General features: G+C 43.7%; 1 long non-coding RNA gene across 1 annotated transcript; it reads right to left on the reverse strand.

Annotated features, from left to right (window-relative positions):
- Window positions 1-5248: 5248 nt before the first annotated feature.
- Window positions 5249-22663, reverse strand: LOC310657767. The gene is made up of 3 exons (XR_014501914.1): window positions 22576-22663; window positions 17662-17785; window positions 5249-8784 (listed from the first exon to the last, which is right to left on the reverse strand). It is a non-coding gene; the product is annotated as an uncharacterized lncRNA (long non-coding RNA).
- Window positions 22664-22687: the final 24 nt, after the last annotated feature.

Below are 22687 nucleotides of genomic sequence, written 5' to 3' on the forward strand. Positions count from 1 at the left end.
CTGTTCTTAACCTGAAGCACCACTTTAGCTAATGGGGCCTCCTGCTGCCGTCGGAGCAAGATTTCTGTTCTCATCCTGAAGCAAAGTTCTTAACCTGAAGCACTATTTCTAGGTTAGCAGAGTCTGTAACCTGAAGTGTAGGTAACCTGAAGCATATGTAACCTGAGGTACTGCTGTATTTCAAAATCCTGCCCTGTTTTCCTTTCCTTTCTAAATGAATTCAAAGTGGCTTATGGAATTGCAAAGAACAACACCCCACATCAAACAATAAACAGTGATAAAAGCAAACATTCCAATTGACCAGGCTTCCTATCCCTGTGCTGAAAACCCTACCAATGAGGAAGAATGTCCCCTTCAAATTCAGCCAATCACATGTCAAACTGGGAGTGCCATCAGTCGATATGATGTCGTTAAGGAAGTAGGTCTCCAACCCTGCATATTTCTGCAAGTTCTTTTGCATGTTCGGAAATGAACGCCTTGTGATCCCATCTTACAAACAACAAAAGAAGCTTCCTTATACTAATTCCGATCATTGGTCCATCTAGGTAAGTACTGGCCACAACTGATTGTCATCAGCTCTCCAGGATTTAAGAAAGGATTCTCTCCCAGACCTACCTAGAGGTTCCAAGAACTGAACCTGGGACCTTCTGAAGACGAAACAGATGATCTTCTGCTGAACTACAGGCCCTTCCTCATCCTTTCAGGTTACCTGAAAATAATTATTTCTGGTGACCTTGCAAAGACATTTTCAAGGTGGTTGTTGTTTAGTCGTTTAGTCGTGTCCGACTCTTCGTGACCCCATGGACCAGAGCACGTCAGGCACTCCTGTCTTCCACTGCCTCCCGCAGTTTAGTCAAACTCATGCTGGTAGCTTCGAGAACACTATCCAGCCATCTCGTCCTCTGTCGCCCCCTTCTTGCGCCCTCAATCTTTCCCAACATCAGGGTCTTTTTCAGGGCGTCTTCTCTTGAGAAGCTATGAACTATGCCGAGCAGGGCACCCAAGATGAACAGGTCATAGTGGAGAGTTTTGACCAAACGTGATCCACCTGGAGGAGGAACCGGCAAGCCACTCCAGTATCCCTGCCAAGAAAACTCCATGGACAAAGACAACAGGCATTTTCAAGGTACAGCTGAGAAATTGTACCAAGGCCCCTTCTTCCTCCCCATCCACAGACATGCTTTCCGATTTATCTTATGTGTAATTAGAATGAAACTGCCTGTGAAAAGATTCATTATCTTTCTCTTTAAGGAGTGAACATGCTAAAGATTATGTGAGTGTATTTTTCCTAGTAGGAGGTCTCATCTTTACACAAACTTGAAGGCAGAGAAGACAACTGTGGTTCTTATCTTAGAAACAAGCCTGGGAATTGGCTTTGGAAGCTGAGATTCTACTCCTTTCTTCTACTCTGGGAGATGAAGTGAGCCATGCTAAAAAGAAAGTTTAACAGGTTTTCTCAGCAAGCACCAAGGAACCACCTCTGTATTGTTGACAATTTAAACTCCCGAGTTAAAAAGGTGCGGGGGAGACATTACACTGGAATATTTTTACACCTCAGAGCTGAACATACACATTGTAAATAATGACTGCACTACAGTGATTTGCTAGGGAGATGCTTGCTACTGCATAATAAATATCTAAAATGAGATCATTTTATCCAATTATTTTTGTTCATTATGTTCAAGCCGCAGTCGTAAGCATATTTACTAGGGGCTAAATCTTATCATACTCAGTGGGATTTACTCCTGAGTAAATATGCTGAAGATTGGCATCCATCTGTCTCTAGAGACAATGGAGTGTACCTCCTGGAGTGGAGTCAAACCACTGTTAACAGTACCAAAATGACCTCCCCAGGAAGCAAGCCTGGGCAGTATGTCTTGGGCTGCCCAGACGACAAGACCTCCTCTCAGCCTCACTGATGTGGTCCCAAAGAAGCAGTGCATTATGTTAAGTTGTTGGTGAACATATCAGACAACACAGCGATTCTTCAAACAGCTCTTGTTTATTCACAGGCCAGAACAGAACTGAACTGAAGGGTTCAGCCAGCCTGCTTATATAGAGCTCCACTACAACACAACTGTAACAACTTTCTGTCACTATCCCATCACTGAATGTCACTTTCAGTCCCTTATTTGCATATGTGGACCTGAGTATCCCCTTGCTGGCCCAGGGCGAGAACTTCAGTACATAACACATTACGTTTGGCATCAGCTTGGCTGCAGGAGTTACTAGAAGGAGATGTACAAGCTGCTAGGTAGGAGAACAATAGCCAGAGTAGTGTGGGTGAGCTGAGCTGGGACCAGGCTGGAAGATGGAGACACAGAGGCATGCTTGCTCTGTGCTGGAACCAAAGCTGTGACTAACGGAGAAACAAGATGTTGGTGTGTTAATGCTATGAGCCCATCCCGTCTTATGCTCAGGTTGTAAAGATGTGGAAATAAAACCATATATCCCAAAGTCTTTGCTGCCCCTCATTCCAGGGAAACCAAACTCGGGGTAAGCACTGGAACCCCTGGGATCTCACACTACTCTGAGATTTGGGTAGTGCACAACAATAATTTCTTGGTCTTTAAGTTGCCATGAGACTTTCTCTTGTTTTATATACCGTTTATGGATTTGATCAGATTGTTTTATGCTGTGTTTGAAGGTTGTTTGCTGTTAGCCATCTTGGGCACCATTGTGTGGGAAAGGCAGGCTATAATAAAACTCACAATAATAAACAAACCTTGCATGTGTTTCCAAGCACAGCCACTGTGGTGGCAGATGTCTCTGAAGGAGAGTGAAACAGCCTCCCTTATTTCTATCAACTCCCAACTCCAGAGGCAACTTGACTTGAAGCCATCATTTTTGGAATGTCTTGTTAAAACGATCAATTCAGCTTTATCATTAAACAACTTGGATCTTTTCCCATTGTGAAGTATCGATGGCAGAAACTTCTTCACCATGAAAAGAACCCACATGGTCCTTTCAGATAAGTCCCCCCCCCCACTAATTAAAGTGGGGGAGAAATGGGTGGTAATTGCACTCACTCATTACTGGCAAGAAGCCATGTGTGGATCATGAAATGACATATCTCCTCCTGTCTATTTGTGGAGCTTGTTTTTACCAACTCCAGTTAAATTCTCTTTCTCTCTCTCTCATACACACACAACACAACAACCCCACATAATATATGTAAGAATACTATCTGTGTCAGAAAAAAATGAAAACCAGTGTTGTTATCTTTAGGGAGAGTTATAATTATTTTTCCACTAAAGGAAAATAAGGCCAAGAAGCTTGCTTTTATGCCTTTCTACTCCAGCTCGTATTTCCATTCTCATATCCACACTTCAAACAAAATGCATTAGCACTTCTGCCACCATTCCCCCCCTCCCCTTTTCACACCATTTAGGGTGCAAAAGTAAGTCTGAGGCTGACAGTAGAGCCTAACCTCCAGTTTTAGTCAAACACAACCTAGGTTATCAGAGCTAATTCAAAAATCTTCACATGTGTGAGCCCTGTTGGGAAGTTTAGCAATTTCCCTCCCCCAAGACACACACACTTTTGGTTTTGCATGGAGGGAAAACGCAGCCTGTTGGTGAAACGAGATGAGATCATGTTTCTGTCTGCAGCAAGGCAGCACAGAGGAAAATGGAGCGATTTCTACTATTCACAGGAAAATGACTTTCTATTGTATGTGATTCTACACTGTGTTCCCACGTGCAGTTTTTCCCCCTTTTTTAAAAAAACAACAACCTCAAGACTTTTTATTCATAAAAGGTCCTGTTAACGAAATTCAGTTTAGCATTTTGTCTGCTATTGTAGTTTCTAATTCTCCGGGAGCAAACATAATGGGATGTGGGAACAGTGGCTGGAGATACTGGCTTTTTACCCATTTCATTTCAAGCAGTATTTAAGGCAAAGGGAAAATAGGCTAATTGCATTTCCACCTGAAAATAAGGTTGCTGTCAAATTTTAGAAATAAATGAAATGTGGCAACTTGGCAAGGACACCTGGAGGGATATAACAGCATCCACCGGAAGTCTTGAGAAAAACTTCTCCCCACACTGAGGCCTGGAATGCTTCTCAAGTTCTCCTCATCTAAATTGTCCCACAAATTCTTAATTTTATATGGAGCATTGTGCATGTACGGTTTGCCATAATGCTTGCTCTTTCAGTTTCTATAAATTTGCACATGCACACACCATGGTTTTGCCTTGGCTGTATTTTCTCTGTCTTTTGTCTCTCTTTTTCTTTCATAAAAGTTATATACAGTGGTACCTCAGGTTACATATGCTTCAGGTTACATACGCTTCAGGTTACACACTCTGATAACCCAGAAATAGTGCTTCAGGTTAAGAACTTTGCTTCAGGATAAGAACAGAAACCGGGCTCCGGTGGCACGGCGGCAGCAGGAGGCCCCATTAGCTAAAGTAGTGCTTTAAGTACAATTTCAGGTTAAGAACAGACCTCCGGAACGAATTAAGTACTTAACCCGAGGTACCACTGTACCATTTAATTGTAAGGGGGTGGGTGGGAATTCTATGTGTATATCAATAATGTATAGAGGCCAAAGGATGAAAATTCCCTGAAGTAATTGAAAGCTGGTCTGGATCCAATTCCAAAATGAAGTTTAGAATAAACTTCACATTAATCTGGAATTTGGAAGCTGTGGAATAAAGAGCAGAGTGAACCCATAGCACACAAAAAAGAACGGAAGGGGGAAATCCTCTCTGAGGTGGGCTTGCTCTGAAAGCCTAGCACACTGTTGCTCCCTCACTAGCTGTCTTCTTCCTCTCCTCAGTGCAATGACAACAACCAGTCAGTGAAAATCGGCAGTATGTCCAAATGGACATCATCATTGCAAATGTTGCATCAATGAATGGGAGGCAGATGTACACATGCATACCCTCTCCTCAACTTCTTGATGTGTATTGTCCTCGACCTTCCCCATCTTGAGTGGGAAAGGGTGCAGGAGGGCCCTATTCATATTCACTAGTTAGTGGCAGAGTTACAGGTGAAACTCGAAAAATTAGAATATCATGGAAAAGTTCCTTTATTTCAGTAATTTAACTTAAAAGGTGAAACTAATATATGAATAGACTCATGACATGAAAAGCGAGATATGTCAAACCTTTATTTGTTATAACTGTGATGATGGCGTACACAAAAATTTTTGAGTTTCACCTGTAGCTGCATAGGCACCGACCCCCCGCAGTGTGCCTTCTTGTCACCCCCTCAAAGATGGCCCCTGGTGCGGACCGCTCCCACCACCACCCCTACCTACACCCCTAACTAGAGTGCAATGCCTTCCTGCATTGCAGGGGGCAAACTTGGATGGCCTTTTGGGTCCTTTCCAACTCCACAATTCTATGATCTGGGAGCTAATCAGGGTCCCCTGTGCAGAGGGTTCTACTTGCATTCCAGGGGCTTTGAAACTAGGACAAGAGTCAAATGTAGCCCAAAGGCTACAGGTTACCTACTTGTGTTCTAGACCACAGGAGAAGAGGAAGTGGGCAGGGAGAGAGTTCAGCAACTACCCTTAAGGGAACGCAGCACCGATTGGATCCCTAGCATGGCCAGAGAGCTTTCAATGCAGGGATGTGTTCAAATACCTGCACTCTGACATGGTAGTCCAAGGATGGTTGTACTGTGTGGGTTTCCCCCCTGAATGTAGACATCAGCCTTGCACCCAACTATGAGACTCAGCATCCTGATGTTCAGCCCATGTTATCTAGATTACACTGTTCAAGAAGCAGAGGAGTGAGCTGTGTGTAAGAGGTGCCTTGAAAAGCTATGTTTCAAACGTATAATTACCTATACTTTTTTGTGCACCTGCTGAGGTGAGAACCACTGCTTTAGCAGGTAGATCTGCTGGCATGACAACTCTTACAGGAGCATTTTTTAAAAAGAAAGAAACCCACAGAAAGGTGTGTTCTCTTGCCAACAAACAAGGCATAACTCCTCTTTATCATACAACTGTTGTGCTTTTTGCTTGATAATACTTACATACTGGAAGCCATATCTACCCGCTGCAGAATATTCCATCATGTAAATAGGACATATACACTTAGCAAGTGAAATGCGGTATGGCAGCTGAAACTCTATGTTTGCAACATCTCGATGAGGAAATGCAAAACCTTTTGTTCCAGGGAAATGAATGTTTTTCAAATCACCGTTCTGCAAGTGAAAAAGTCACTTCTGCCAGACTCACTACTGGTGGATGTAGTGAAAGGAAACCGGGTTTCCAAAACCAAATTTTCTTTTGCTCTGTGTAACCTGTCTGCCTCCCCGCAGTCATCACCTGCATTGCACTGCTGGCTCACGTTCAGCTTGTGATCAGCTGAAACACCTAGGTCCTTTCCCCACGTACTGCTGTAATTTGACTCGTAAGCGAGTAAATAAACAAAAGAGCACATAAATTAGAGCCATGCAAATGTGCTTTTTATGTTCCTTGCTCTGGAATTCTGGGTGATCCCATCTGCAACACCAAAAGAAATGTACCTTGGTTTTAAGGCAGAATCACAGAGCTGGGTAGGAGCCCTGTAATGAAGGGATTTCAACTAAAGCATCCCTGACAGAGGGCCACTGAACCCTTGCTTAAAGACCTCCAAGGACAGCGAGTCCACCACCTTTCGAGGGAGTCTGTTCCGCTGTGAAACAGTCTTACCATCAGAAACTTCCTCCTGCTGTTTAGTTGGAATCTACTTTCTTTTAACTGGAAGCCATTGGTTCAGATTCTACCCTCTGGAGCCGAAGAAAACAAGCTTGTTCCATCTTCCGTGTGACAGCCCTTTAGATATTTGAAGATGGCTATCATGTACAGAAACGTTTACCAAGTTAAGAGAGCATTTAGGAGCACAAATCCATGCAGCTTACCATTGCCCGAGGGACACAAACACTCACGCTTTTTAATTTATTTTTTTGTTAATGAACACACATTTAATATGCTGGTGCAGCTTACAAGTGGCAATGCTCATTTCCACGTCCCCATTTTTTTTGTTTAATAACTATGCTTAGGAGTTATTTGACTAAGCTTCCAGGCATATATGCATAAAAACGAAGGCATGCAAATGTTAAAACAGGGCTGTTGACACACGCCTGTGTAGTTTGGCGCAAGGTAGCATGGAAGAAGGCTGTTTTATTACCTTTATGCAATTTCAAGGTTGTCATGATAACTATGAAAATCTTATTCTAGGCCACGGCAAATAGGGGCAATAAATGTCAAGCAACCCTATTGCCATAAATTACCGGCAGCTCTGCAGATTTTGCAGGGCATTTGCGCATTCTGAGTTGCTGGATGCGGCGGATGTGACACGGAGACGAACTTCTTTGAAAACCTGCCAATGCCCTTGAACCCAGAAGCCAGCCTATAGGTTACCACCGCAGCATGCAACCATCAAGACTTTCTGTCCTTTTGAAAATAACGGCACAGGGACAGCCAGCGTTTGATGTCACTCTCTGCATGTCTATGCATAGGGGAAACATCAATGGTGAAGCTATCTAGGATGACATTACAAAGCCTATCAGGCTCCCCGCTTCAGTATACATAAACTGGTCACCAGCTGTGATCTAGGTGAGGGAGGGGGAGCGAGAGAGCACACACTAGAGCATCAGTCTTTGTGCCTTCCTCTGAGGTCCCCACACTGAGCATATTCAATATTAAGACTGCTGTTGAGCTGCTCTAGGCAGTTTTCAATGCCTTAAAAAAAATGGGAAAAACAAAACAAAACATAATATTCTTTAAAATGCCAGGGAATTTCTCCCACCTCAATTTGTCTCCAATTCAACAGGTACCGCAAGTTTTTTTAGTGCTTCGAAAATGTACAAAACCTCTTTGACCAGATATGACAGTGCCCCCAAACAAGCACAAGTGAACTATGCTGATTGTAAGCGCATTATGCCAATCTCTGGCTTCTGAGAAGCAACTGGCTGCAATCCTGCATACATTCAAGCTGCTTAACAGCCACTGGTTTCAACGGCATTTAAGCACCTAACTATGTGCAGGATTGCAGGCTGCTGCAGTTATCGGTACCCAGCCAAAGATGCAGAGATGCTTCCTTCGAGTTGTTCTGTATGCCAAGAGATAGCAGATATTTCTTATTTACTGCTTTGTCTCTGGAGAGCCTTCTGTAACTTGAATACTATCAACAAGACCTGACGGTTTCTAATCTAATTAACATAGCGTCTGCTGCTGCTGCTGCTGCTACTGCCGCCATGCCTTTGTTTCAAAAAGGAGGAAAGCTGACTATGTAAGTCAATCCCAGCAATGCAACTTTTTAAGCTTAGTTTGTTTAAAGCCTCCATGGTGCTACAAAAGGCCCTGGATTTCATGAGGGCGTCTTTCCCCTGTGACATTTAAGGCATGGGAGGACTCCCTGCAGTACAGCTCCTTCTTATACTGCTGAGATTAGAAGATAGAGACATGGCCCCACCCACTTTGGGCTTGGCCGCCACCCACCACCAAATCCAGCCCCACCCATCATGAATGTGGTCCACCCTTCTCACGTTTCCCCAAGGAAATGCAACCCTCAAATTCCCCACCCCTGTTCTAAATGTAGTTTTGCACCCTGACCTCACATCCCTTCCTACTAAAGGGATATGGAAACGTGCCCATTTTAGAGAAATAGCTACCTTCTTACCTTGGTAATCTTGGACCTTTCAGTTTCTCCTTAGGGGTATCTCTTCTCATGAGTCTCTTATTCCCTGTGGACCAGTCATCAGACTCTGGTCTTGGGGGAGATGAAACAGGCTCCAGTGTTTGCAGGTCCACTCATGATAGACCAAGGGGTGGATCCATCTCCACTTGCAAAAGGAATAGTAAATCCCAATTGTGTTCAAGGAGCATAGCATAGCATAGCATAGCATAACACTGTAGAGTTGGAAGGGACCCTGAGGATCATCTAGTCCAACCCCCTGCAATGCAGGAATATGCAGCTGGTCCATAGTCGGGTAGAAGAGCTGGGGGGGGGGGACACATGGCAACCAAGGCACCTCTTGGGTTTCAGATAGTACATGGGTAAAGGTAAAGGTAAAGGGACCCCTGAATGTTAGGTCCAGTTGCGGACGACTCTGGAGTTGCAGTGCACTTCTCGCTTTATTGGCTGAGGGAGCCGGCGTACAGCTTCCGAGTCATGTGGCCAGCATGACGAAGTCGCTTCTGGCGAACCAGAGCAGCACATGGAAACGGTGTTTACCTTCCCGCCGGAGCGGTACCTATTTATCTACTTGCACTTCATGCTTTTGAACTGCTAGATTGGCAGGAGCAGGGACTGAGCAACGGGAGCTCACCCCGTTGCGGGGATTCAAACCGCCCACCTTCTGATCGGCAAGCCCTAGGCTCAGTGGTTTAAGCCACAGCGCCACCCGCATCCCTCCAATGTGCCTCTTGGGTTTCAGATAGTACATGGGTAAAGGTAAAGGGACCACTGACCCACAGCGCCACCCGCATCCCTAGTACATGGGTAAGGTAAAGGTAAAGGTACCCCTGCCCGTACGGGCCAGTCTTGCCAGACTCTAGGGTTGTGCACTCATCTCACTCTATAGGCCGGGAGCCAGCGCTGTCCCCAGACACTTCTGGGTCATGTGGCCAGCGTGACAAGCTGCATCTGGCGAGCCAGCGCAGCACACAGAACGCTGTTTACCTTCCCGCTGGTAAGCGGTCCCTATTTATCTACTTGCACCCGGAGGTGCTTTCGAACTGCTAGGTTGGCAGGCGCTGGGACCGAGCAACGGGAGTGCACCCCGCCGCGGGGATTCAAACCGCCGACCATGCAATCGGCAAGTCCTAGGCGCTGAGGCTTTTATCCACAGCGCCACCCGCGTCCCGTCAGTACATGGGTAGGTGAGTCTAAAAACCCAAGGACACAAATAATGTATTTAGTGTTAACTTTGGAAGTGTATACTTGATTCTGACCAAACTAAAATATAGATCAGGAGCGAAAATATACATCAGGAGGCTTAGCTTGACCAGAATGGCTTATTTTGGCACTCTTCCCCTTCCCCAAACTAGTTTTTTTCCAGTGGCACCCCTATAGAAGCTGGTCTGGATGTGATGTCAATGCCTGGATGGAGGAATCTCCTGGGAATTCTATATATTCTGTCCTGAGTTTCATCATGGAAAAAAGGGAGGATTCAATAATGTGATAACAGCCAAGGGTGATGCACTTCTACTTTTCACAGAACCATTTCCCTTCCCTGTGTTACTTCCCCTTGCATCCTAACCTTGACCCTTAACTCCACCCCAGGACATCTAGAAACAAGCTGCTCATGCTCCTGATTGGATGCAGGAATGATCTCAAGTAAAGAAAGCCTACCTGGAAGAGACAATAACCTTCCTCACATCAAAAAGTGGGAGCCTACCTGGGCAGCCAATTGCTGGTTCAGGTGTAATCTCTGCAAATTGTGCAGATGGGTGGGAGACTAGCATGAGCTGTATTTCCAATACACATAGGCCACTGGCAGTCAGATGGGCTGCCTGGCTGAATTAGAACTGCAAAAGAAAGCACCTGGAAATATACGTTTCCAAAAGCTTATCTTCATCCAGAACACCAAGCAGTTGACTGAAACAGACGTCATTGTTCGACTCAAGAGAGATGCAAGTACGCAACCAGATTTTAAACATTCCTTTGCTTGTAACAGCTAAATAAGTTGCTCCTTTAAGGAGTTGATGGAGAATCTTGTGATGGTTCAGAGGTCTGCTGAGGTATGTAGATGCATTATGGTTGCAAACGGAGAACTGTAGAATTAATTCCTGCATTGTTCAATAAACACTAAACTGAACACTGGTGCCATCAAGTCAGAGACTCTATAATACTACACTGATGATGATAACAAAAACCTATACTCCACCTTTTTACAATAATATACAAAGCAGCTTCCCCCCATGGTTCAGGTAAGCTGTGCACTAATTTTTTTGAGGTGTCATATGTACATATCTGTTCCTAATGGTTGTCATATCAGACTAAGACTGGGCTGATCCAGGGTTCAAATCTCCACTCAACCTTGAAGCACTCTCTCTACGTCACAGGCTATCATACCCTCAAGGCTGTTGTGCAGATAAAATGTGTGTGTGCTTGTGTCTTTTTGCCAATGTGGATTTCAAGCTTCACCAAATGATCCATTTAATTCACAACAAATGTGTGGTTACTGCTCATCTACTGTGTGGGATCCAAACATCTCCCATCTAGGAAATCCCATCTCTTCATTATAGAGATGCTGCATTTTGAATGGCTGGGAAAGTGCAATTGTATTGCTGGGAATATGGGACATTTTGGCCTGGCTGGAGAAGCCACAGTGATCTAAAGTGCAGTCAGGAATGTGGTTCTATGACTGCAACAACCCACTTCTGTTTGCACTTTGAATGCTGAGTAAATGATTGCTGCTGCTGAGTGTATGTATAGTTTCTCTCAGCTGCAGAGTCCATTGCAATCTGGAGCACTGTTGGGAGTATGGTTGCATGGATATCACACGGGAGACACCTTTTGCACACTGCTAGCGGCAACACTGAGGATGAGCGACACACCACACTGCCATTGCAGTTGCACAAAGCTGTGTGATTCAAAAATCAGTACACATAGATGGACTGCCGCAGTCTCTGGAACTGACTAATCTTCCTTTCTCCCTCATCAGTTTCAAATGCAACTTGGCAGCTCAGGGAGGAAACTTCAGACTTTGCCTAGAGACTTCAGCTTGAATGGTCACAGAGCTCTGTGGCTGATAAACAGGGCTGTAGAAAGCAAAATTAAAGCTCTGCAGCCAGGGGATCAAAGTTCTGAGGTGGGATAAGCTGAATTCAGTGAACATTATAAACCATTCAGCTCGGTACAATTTCCCTGTGTTCTCCTGCACTGAACTTCTACCTACTTATTCTCCCCCCCCCCCCCGATGCATCTCACTGCCTAAAGGGAGAAAAACATTGTAGGCATCGCCATTGCTTATGAACAAGTGCCACAGAAGCAAAGAGTTATGCAGAGGGAGTGCTTGAAAGGACTGGTCTTTTCTGGGCTGGAGATAGGTGGGCAGGGATACTATATTAACAACAAGGAGGATTAAGATATATAGTGTGGTATGAAATGACAGGGATGGGTACAGGATCGTGGCAAGAAATGGAGTATGGCAATGAACTGCTGCGGTGGAGTACAAGGTTATTTGCAGAATACCCAGAAACCGAAATACCATATGTCATTGAAGCAGCTATTTGAAAGCTTTTCTAATAGCCTGGCTTATAGCTTTGGGGCTTTCTCTTGGAGTTTTCAGGCTTAGGTGTCACCTTCTTATGAATGACAGCATTTCAGGGTCACTGGATTTGAAACATCGTCATTACAAGACAACTGAAATGTACTTCAAAGATTCGCCCGCCAGCAAAGAGGTGAGGCTGAACAGGATTCAATGGCCTAAGTCACTGGGAACTGCAAAGAGAGATGTGGAGAAACTGGGATTTTCTGGTAGCGATAGGGTTTTTTGTTTTTGCATGAAAGATGCATGCAAAACATTGAAAAGCACATTTTACATAAATGTGCACATTTTACATACAAAGTTCACACAAACAGCATACAATGGGATGGAACAGAATGCAACAAGACAGGATAGAGACCTATGACTGAGTACCAGAGAGACTAAAATGGGGCAGAATAGATGCCCATCCCGTTCCAGTATGGGTCTGGGTTGATTTTGTTGCAGAGTTATTATGCCCTCTGTTTGCTTCCCCATTACTGAAGTGACCTCTCACTTGACCTTGCAAAAAATACAGGGAGAGATATTCTTGCTTCATCTTTCCTTCCTCTTGTGTTTCATCTGCCAAGACATACTATCATGTTATTTATAGATATACTATGGGATGTGTAAGCAAAACATCTGATGCATACACATCTGTTTCATGAATCAGACTTCACGGCTTCTGGAACTAGGAGGAGGTGCGAAGCAAGATCATATTTGCCAGGCCTGACGGTCTGGAGGCCAGAAAGCTGGAAGCAGTGAAGCTGTGAGCAAAGTCAGTGGGCAGTAGAGATAGTTTAAGAGTACCTCAGCCTGTTTCCAATCAACAGGTTCCTCAGGGTTAAGAGCTAGGTTAGAATCTTTATAGGACTAGGTGGAATCCTGTTGGCCCTTTGTGTTAGCTGACTACCACTGAGTTCATATCAGTACCCAGCCTTCCAGCTATCCTCAGGGCTGAAGCACTGTGAAAAGCAAGCCAACAGGAAGCCTATCACTGTGGCACAGACAATGAGGTAAAGAATAGGGGATTACCCCTGTGGTTGTCCCCCAAAAGTAGCAAGAGCTTTTGAAGTACTCCAATCAAACCAAACTGTTTTTACTATTAAATCATTTTGGGATACTTTATGGGAAACACTTAATTAGTTACCAATAACTGCCTCTCCTCATATGAACCAATCCGGACCCTTAGATCATCATCTGAAGCCCTTCTTTGTGTGCCTCTTCCAAGGGACATCCAGAGAATGGCAACACAAGAGAATGGCCTTTTCTGTGGTAGCTCCCCATTTGTGGAATGGTCTCCCTAGGGAGGCTCACCTGGCACCTTCGTTACATATCTTTAGGCACCAGGCAAAAACTTTGAGGGTTATAACACCAGTCCTGAAAGACCTACATTGGCTCCCGGTATGTTTCCAAGCACAATTCAAAGTGAAGGCGCTTACCTTTAAAGCCCTAAATGTCTTCTGTCCTATATACCTGAAGAAGCGTCTCCATCCCCATCATTCAGCCTGGACACTGAGATCCAGCTGCTTTTCAGTATGCATTTTATAATTTTATTCTAACAAGACCCCCGACACGCTCCACATGGCTCTGTCCCCATTCCATTAGAGTGTCTCCACCATACTCAGTTAGTACTAAACCTTTAATATATATTTGGTTCTCAAACACCTTGGTTCTCAAATGCCTTGGTTCCCAAACACTGGAAACCAAGAAGAGTTCCAGTTTTCAAACTTTTTTGGAAGCCGAACGTCCAATGTGGCTGTCGGCTATTGTTTCTGGGGCGCCTGCACCAATCAGAAGCTGCGCCTTGGTTTTCGAACATTTCGGAAGTTAAATGGACTTCTGGAACAGATTAAGTTTGGCACTATTGTTTTTGCTATTTGTTTTTGAGGCTTTTTCGGTTAATTTGTTTTTGTGACTGTGTGGAACCCAGTTCAGCTACTGATTGATTGATTGTGTGATTGCGGAAATGGATAAAAGCCCCCCATCCAAACAATGACTATCATCAATGCAGGTAAGAAAAAAGATAAATTCATTTTTATCATCTACAATACTGTCATTTTATGGATCAGTGGTCTCATTAGATAGTAAAATTAATGTTAAATTGCTGTTTTAGTGGTTGTTTTTAAAAGTCTGGAACGGATTATTCCGTTTTGCATTACTTTCTATGGGAAAGCGCGCCTTGGTTTTGGAACAGATTTCCGGAACGGATTAAGTTTGAGAACCAAGGTACCACTGTACTTTTTCTCATGCTGATGATTTGGCTCATGGAATTGTCTCCTGAAAAGCAAGTGTCTCCTTCTCTCAATTGCAGCACCTGTGGCCTGAAAGACCTCCACAGAAGCTAAAGATGCTCCAACCTACACAAATTGCTGCAAGCTCGTTGCATACCAGTCATAGTGAAAGGCAGATTTGGTAGGTCTGTCACCAGAAAACCACCCTGTCTGCTAGGATGATACTCAGGGACACTGAAGTGCTTCTTATTCATGGATCGTTTCAAATCTGAAAATGGTTAACTTATTTGGCTATTGTGAAGTAAGTGGTGACTCTGGCTTTGATATTATGCGGTAGATCAAGTAAGAAGGCCTTTGGAAGGAGAATGCAGGGCGGTGAACTTAATGGTTCACAAAGAAGCTGACCAAGCTTCTTGTGGTCAGTAGATAAAAGGCTCCGGGAACTTTCTAATTTAAGAAATGTAATTTCATGTGTGCAAATTCATTTTTAGAAACTGTTCTCTGTGCAAGTTTCTAAAGTTGTAAGCACCCGGGAAACGCTTTTTAAAACACTTGTCTCTCAACCTCCTTTTTCGTGTTCCTTACACCTTGCATTATGCTGTGCTCCAGCCTCCCACAGCCTGATATGATTCAGTGGATGTTACATAATCTATGTCAGATTTATTATTCAGTAATACAAGGGAGAGGGGAACTGAGCAGCAAAATGAAGATAGGAGAAAGACGGGAGGGTTACTGCAGGTTAAGTACCTCTTAGAAAAGAACAACAGGAACCATTTCAATGGAATCAGTCTCTTTAGAGAGAATTATACGTGTGGAACCTGATTGCCTGAAGAGTGGAGGAGTGAGACCCTGACCCCACCAAAGTCAATGGGACTTTCATGAGCTTCAGTTTCAGTGGGGTCAGAATTTCACTCCACCTTTTAAACCACAATGCATTTTTAAAACCCACACCTCACCTATATTTCACAGTAATTGCAGCTGTTTTTACTCAAGGTTGCTTCTCTTTGCACTTTATAAGTGCGGCATTATTAGAATGAGTGACACTTCAGTCTGCATGTAAACAAAAACCTATTCTATGAAGGGTTTAGTTTTAGAAGCATAAACACAATGGGTTCCTTTGGAGACCTGTGAATAGCTACCGTGTTTCCTTCAGCTCATGAGTATGTCAGCGAGCCACTTGGCTGCACAAATCATTCATACAAGAAATATTTACATATATGCACATCCAACGGCTGTATCAAACTTAATGCTTAAACTATGGTTTAGGTCTGTCTTCCACACACTGGTGTCCTCCAGATGTTTAGGGCTACAACTTCCGTAAGCTCAACATCAAAAAAACTAAGATCATGGCCACTGGTCCCATCACCTCCTGGCAGATAGAAGAGGAAGAAATGGAGGCAGTGAGAGATTTTACTTTCTTGGGCTCCATGATTACTGCAGATGGTGCCAGCAATCACGAAAATAAAAGATGCCTGCTTCTTGGGAGAAAAGCGATGACAAACCTAGACAGCATCTTAAAAAGCAGAGACATCACCTTGCCGACAAAGATCCGTATAGTTAAAGCTATGGTTTTCCCAGTAGTGATGTATGGAAGTGAGAGCTGGACCATAAAGAAGGCTGATCGCTTTTGAATTATGGTGCTGGAGGAGACTCTTGAGAGTGCCATGGACTGCAAGAAGATCAAACCTATCCATTCTTAAATAAATCAGCCCTGAGTGCTCACCGGAAGGACAGATCCTGAGGCTAAGGCTCCAATACTTTGGCCACCTCATGAGAAGAGAAGACTCCCTGGAAAAGACCCTGATGTTGGGAAAGATGGAGGGCACAAGAAGGGGACGACAGAGGACGAGATAGCTGGACAGTATTCTCGAAGCTACTAACATGAATTTGACCAAACTGCAGGAGGCAGTGGAAGACAGGAGTGCCTGGCGTGCTCTGGTCCATGGGGTCAGGAAGAGTCAGACACGACTAAACTACTACAACAACTTCCGTTCAACTGATGAGAGTTGTAGCCCAAAACATATGGAGGGGAATCAGCTTACAAAAGGCTGGTTTAGAGTTACATGCGCGAACCTCAGACTTTTGACCTCCTCCTTCATCAGGTTTGGGCAGGATGCAGATGGGGACAGGCAAATCTGCCAATTTCCATTACTAATTTTTTCAGTCTTAAGTTCAATTCTCCACATTTCCACACCGGTTTGCATTTTTTCCTGTGATATTGACAACTCAACCATTCACTTCATGCCAGTTTGTAGTGTCCTGAAAATACTGTTTGTATGCCTCCATAATATCCACAACTCTTAACAATTCACTCTATTTCATTTATATATGGGCTTGCAGTCCCACTAAATGATTTTCAGCATAACAACACAACATAAACAATATTACAACTCCTTTAATACCTTGGAACCATCAAGAAACACACACACACACACACACACACACACAGAGAGAGAGAGAGAGAGAGAGAGTCTTTATATCATGTTGAAATTATTGTTGCCAAATGACTACATTCTTTGAAATTGTAGTTTTGAGTGCCATGTTGAAAAGCAACATTTTTCAGGACACAACTGCAGATAGAGCCCTGATCCCTTGGACTAGAATAGTCAAAGGGAACTAGATTGGTTAAGTCACATAATTGCATACCTTAGCTATGCATTGTGTAAATCCCTGGTCAGAAGTAATGCATGTGGGCTTTTTAGAAGAACCAGAAGCTAAGTGAGCAGTAGCTTCTGCAACTGGCTTTCAAGCCCTTCTTGTAACATTAGAAGAAGATGCAGTATTGTGCCTAAACAGAGCATATTGAGGATTTCTCAGCAATATTTAAAAGATCTTTCTTGGACACAATAAATATTAAAATGCAAAACAAAGATAAAAACAAACAGAAAGGTAGCAGATAAAGGAAAATAGTTCTGGCCTAGCTTTCCCCCTGACATGATACTTTTCTGTGTACAGAGATGTTGTGTGTATTTGAGTAATATTCTGCCGTAAGAACACAGGAAAAATCCTACTGAATCACATCAACGGTCCATCTGATTCGTAAGTGGCCAGCCAGATACCTATTGGAATCCCTTAAGTGGGACTTGAGGGCACAGGTGTTTCTCCCTAACAGTTGGCATTTAATGGAATAATTGTCTTTGAACCTTGACAAGTATCACGGGGGCTCCAGCTCACAGCAGACTGACCACCTGGGTGAGAATTTAGCCAACGCCTCCAATAATTACATAATAAATACCTATAAATGTGTGGGTGAATATTGCAGAAAATGATGAGATAGCCAGCAGCATTGCCACGGGGATTCCATTACTGCTACTTTGCCATGAGGTGAGCATGCAGGTCCATTTTAATTGCCTTTGTTTCTGCACACTAAAGTTGTATGCAATTTTAAATATGCGTCACTGTTGCCAATTTTAAACATCTCTCTTACATTTATTAAACAGATCAAAAGAATATACAAACATAACACCCCCCTCCTTCCAGCTGAAAATTCCAGTACAAATGTAACGTTAATGAAGTCACTAGGGTACTGAGATGCATAAAAGTTAGACATACAATCTCAGAATGATCAGGGCCTTGAGAAATCATACACAGTCATTTGTGGTAAGCAATTGACCCGAGTAGGTGTGATTTTCCTGTGCCAGGAATGATTCATTTCATTCAGGGTTGCAAAATGAGACTCATTCAGCAACTAGCAAAAACTGAGAACAAACAAATATCACTTCTCCTTTTCTTAATTATTTTTTTTTTAAAGCTTCCTTCCCTCACCCCCACTCCTGAGTGCAAGAGCTCGAATTGCAAACAGACTGTGTGGAATCTGGAATGATGAAAGATAACATTAATTTATGAATCATGATTGAATGAGACTCTGAGCTCATTGTCTTTGCCATCTGCATTCACAATGGTAAAAACATCCAAACTTTGTTTAATTTTTTAAAAAACTTAAATAGAAATGTAAAGAGACTGAAGGTACATTCTTTCACCTTTGGTGGACATGCCCAAGGATTAAGACATTCTGGGAGATGATTTATAATGAAATGAAAAAGGTATTCAAATATACCTTTCTGAAGAAACCAGAGGCCTTTCTCCTGGGCATGGTCGGCCAATTGGTGCTAAAGAAGGATAGAACTTTTTTATGTATGCAACAACACCAGCTAGAATACTTATTGCAAAGTATTGGAAGACACAAGATCTACCCACCCGGGAAGAATGGCAGATGAAGTTGATGGACTACACGGAATTGGCGGAAATGACTGGCAGAATACGAGACCAGGGAGAAGAGTCGGTGGAAGAAGACTGGAAAAAGTTTAAAGATTATTTACAAAAATATTGCAAAATTAATGAATGTTAGAAGATTGTTAGAATGAAGCTATATGGCTTTAGTAGAAATGTTATAAGGATTTAAGTATAAATAGATTAATAGAATTTCAAAGGTAAAATAAGGTTAGAATGTGTTAAGATAATTATAGGACAGATAACAGAGGAAGATGGAAAGGAATTGCTGAAACAATTGACAGAAGTGGAATACAAAAAGGGAGGTGTGAGGAGGTCGGTGAAATAAGTGAATGAAAGATAAGACATTGAAATTGTTTGTTTGTTTTAAATTGTTTTTGTTTGGTTTTGTTAGTTTAATGTGTTAGTGTATTTGTATTGTATTGTATTGTTTCCTTTTTTCTTCTTGTTTTGTGGTGTTTAAATTGTTCAAAAAGCAATAAATATTATATATATATATATATATATATATATAGTAAAAAAAACTTAAATAATTTTCACTACTGCCCTTGTTTATTTAATTATTGCACCAAATGCAACATTTGAGTATATGAAACAGAGAAGGCAAAGTTTGCTGAGCATTCCAGGAATCTTCTGCACTATATCAGTTTGGTGTAAGGCAATGCTTTTACGTTGGTCTAAGACAACAAGAACTACAAAATACACAAAGCAATATTTGTAGCTGGACAAGCATGGACAGCTTGCCTGATAAAAGACCATCTATTTTGCCCTTCATCACACCAGATTCCACTGCATCTATAGCATTTTTTCCTAGGAGGCTATTTTTAAATGTGCTTACTGGGAAATAAATGCCACTGAACTCAGGGGAATTGCTTCTGAGTAAACATGGTAGGAATTGGGCTGTTCACTGCTAAAAGCGCTTCATGATGTCAGTGATCCTTACAACATCCCTCTAATGTTGGCCAACATTATAACCTAATCATAGTTGGGTTCAATTCCATTCATGTTGGCAGAATGTAGGTATGACTAAAGGTAAGGTAAAGGTAAAGGTACCCCTGCCCGTACGGGCCAGTCTTGCCAGACTCTAGGGTTGTGCGCTCATCTCACTCTATAGGCCGGGAGCCAGCGCTGTCCGCAGACACTTCTGGGTCACGTGGCCAGCGTGACAAGCTGCATCTGGCGAGCCGGCGCAGCACACGGAACGCCGTTTACCTTCCCGCTGGTAAGCGGTCCCTATTTATCTACTTGCACCCGGGGGTGCTTTCGAACTGCTAGGTTGGCAGGCGCTGGGACTGAACAACTGGAGCGCACCCCGCCGCGGGGATTCGAACCGCTGACCATGCGATCGGCAAGTCCTAGGCGCTGAGGTTTTACCCACAGCGCCACCCGCGTCCCACTGTAGGTATGACTAGCTTTGGCTAGATCAGGGTCAGTGCTGTGGAACTTTACAGAACAACAAACACCGAAAATATTTAGGGCCCTGCCACAAAGAGCTTACAATCTGAATTCCAATGGGGATGAGAAATGGTGAAGAGACGGTGGTAACTGGGGAAGGACATGTAGTTTCACATATTTCAGCTTGGTTTGGTTTGGATTTTCAGTGGAAAATCTTCTTTTTAATGACTATGATATACTCGTATCTTATTTCTTCTCTATCCAGAAATGCCCGACCAAATTTCCGTAATGAAAGGAAGTTGCTGTGCGGTTCTATGAAGAAAAAATCATTTCCAATAAATGACATCCATTCTGGTACGTTGGTCGCTGATGCTGTGGAATGTGGGGCAATGTTTTCAAAACAGGGATGGATGACCAACTGAAGAAGAAAATGATTTTCTCCAGATCGGGGGTAGCTATAACAAATTTTATTTGCTTAGAAGGGCATATGGTGTGTTAAGGGGTGGATAGTACCTCTGTTGGGGGACGCATTGTGCTGCTTCTGGGGTAATTTGTGTACATTTGGTCCCCACCCTTCATTCAGCTCTCACCTGTGGCTCCTGGAAGCTGTCAACATGTGACAGAGGCCACACACTGGGAATGGCTTTAACTCAGGCATAGGCAAACCTGGCCCTCCAGATGTTTTGGGACTACAACTCCCACCATCCCTAGCTAACAAGACCAGTGGTCAGGGATGATGGGAACTCTAGTCTCAAAACATCTGGAGGGCCAAGTTGGCCTATGCATGCTTTAGCTGGCTGGCTAAACCAGGTGAGGGTAGCCAATGTGCCTCAAACCCTCAGTGAGTAAGGGAATTCCCCAAATTGCATGTGGATTGAGCAGATGAGACTAATAGTAGGTCCAATGGTCAAGAAGGCGATTACTACAAATGCTGTAGAGGGAAGTGAGGGGCAGATGGGGCTCATCAACCTGGAAAGGTAGCCCCTCTAGGAGAAGGAAAACTCTGATCCTAAACCTCCATTGCCTTGCCAGATATCTTCAGGAAAAGTAAGGGCTAAGGAGTAAACCCTATACAAAAAGACATTTGGGTGGCACCTTGGGTAGCAGGCAAGCTGGTGCCAAATGTATTGCTGTGTTTTCTTTTGGACCACATCAGTGAGGCTGAGATGGAGGTCTTGTCGTCTAGGCAACCCAGGACCTCCACAAATACTGCCCAGGCTTGTGCCCCAGGGAGGTCACTGCGATGCTGCTAATGCAGCGGTTTGACTGCACCCCGAGAGGCGTACTCCATTGTCTCTCGAGACAGACAGATGCCGCCAGCAACAAGGAAAAGAAAATGACTGTTCAAGGGTTGAAAGGAAGATTTGTCAAATTTAACATCTTTACATGAATGCCCCACCCCTGCAAAAAAACACCAAAAACTATTACCTTGGCCATACCTGGGTGCACATGTTTTATCGTTGTGAAACTTTTACAGTGGTACCTCTGGTTGCGAACAGGATCCGTTCTGGAGGCCTGTTTGCAAGATGAAAAGCCCGCAACCTGAAGCGCTGTATCTGTGCATGTGCACAGCGTGATTTGGTGCTTGTGCGCATGCGCAAAGTGCAATTTAGCGCTACTGCAGTGAAACCTGGAAGTTACCCTTTCTGGTACTTCCGGGTCGCTGCGGGACGCAACCTGAAAAAACGTAACATGAGGTATGACTGTACTGTTAAGCAGCACCCATTTTATTATACATTCTGAGCACCCATGAAACAATTGGAGTGAGCTGGAAAGTACACTGGTGGCCCCCGGACCAATCTCTTGAGAACAGAATGGCTCATGGGGACGGGGGTCAAATTACATGTAACTTCTTTTGTTCAAAATGGCCTGTGATGGTGGCCAAGTCAGGGAGTGGAGGGGAGGTTTCTTAAAAAAAATAAAAATTTATTATTAAACACACATTCACACCCACACTGTTTCTGTGGCATTTTCTCCCTCTGATAACCAATGTGGTAGAAAAGTTGAGAGTGCAGGATGAGGGCCTGGGGGGGCCAGGTTATAAATCCCCACTCAGCCGTGAAGCTTACCGATGACCTTGGGCCAACCTCTCAGGCTAACCTACCTCGCAGGGTTGCTGAGGGGAGAGAACAGGGAGGGGTGGAGAACCATGTACAGGACCCCAGAAGAAAAGGCGATATACAAATGTTATAAATAGCCTTGTTGGAGGTTAGGAAATGTCAAGAACAATACAGTTGCCTGCATTCCTCCCAGAGGTGAACTGGAGGAATGGTAGAAGGTGCTACTGGAGGAAGGGCATTTTGGCTTAAGGGGTGATGCTGAGGGAAGGGTTTTTGTTTTTTTTAGACATTTCTTTTCTCTGTCTGGGCTAATTCCCTGACTATAAGGAGCCCAATCCTCTACATGTCTCCTCAAAAGCAAGTCCTCTTGAGTTTCATGGGGCTAATACTCAGGAAACTAGGAACACGACTGCAATCAGTCTTCTCAAGCTGCTAATAGGCTTGAGGTAAAATCAAGTAAGCACCTGTTAGAACTGTGCTCTTAATGGCCTCTTGAAATTCTCTGCCCTATTAGTGGGCAAAGAAGTTGGGTGGGTGATTTTACCACCTTTCTCCAGAGTGAGGAGAAATTCTTCA

The sequence above is a fragment of the Podarcis tiliguerta genome, assembly GCF_965153285.1.
Source record: "Podarcis tiliguerta genome assembly, chromosome: 9".
Classification (NCBI taxonomy): Eukaryota; Metazoa; Chordata; class Lepidosauria; order Squamata; family Lacertidae; genus Podarcis; species Podarcis tiliguerta.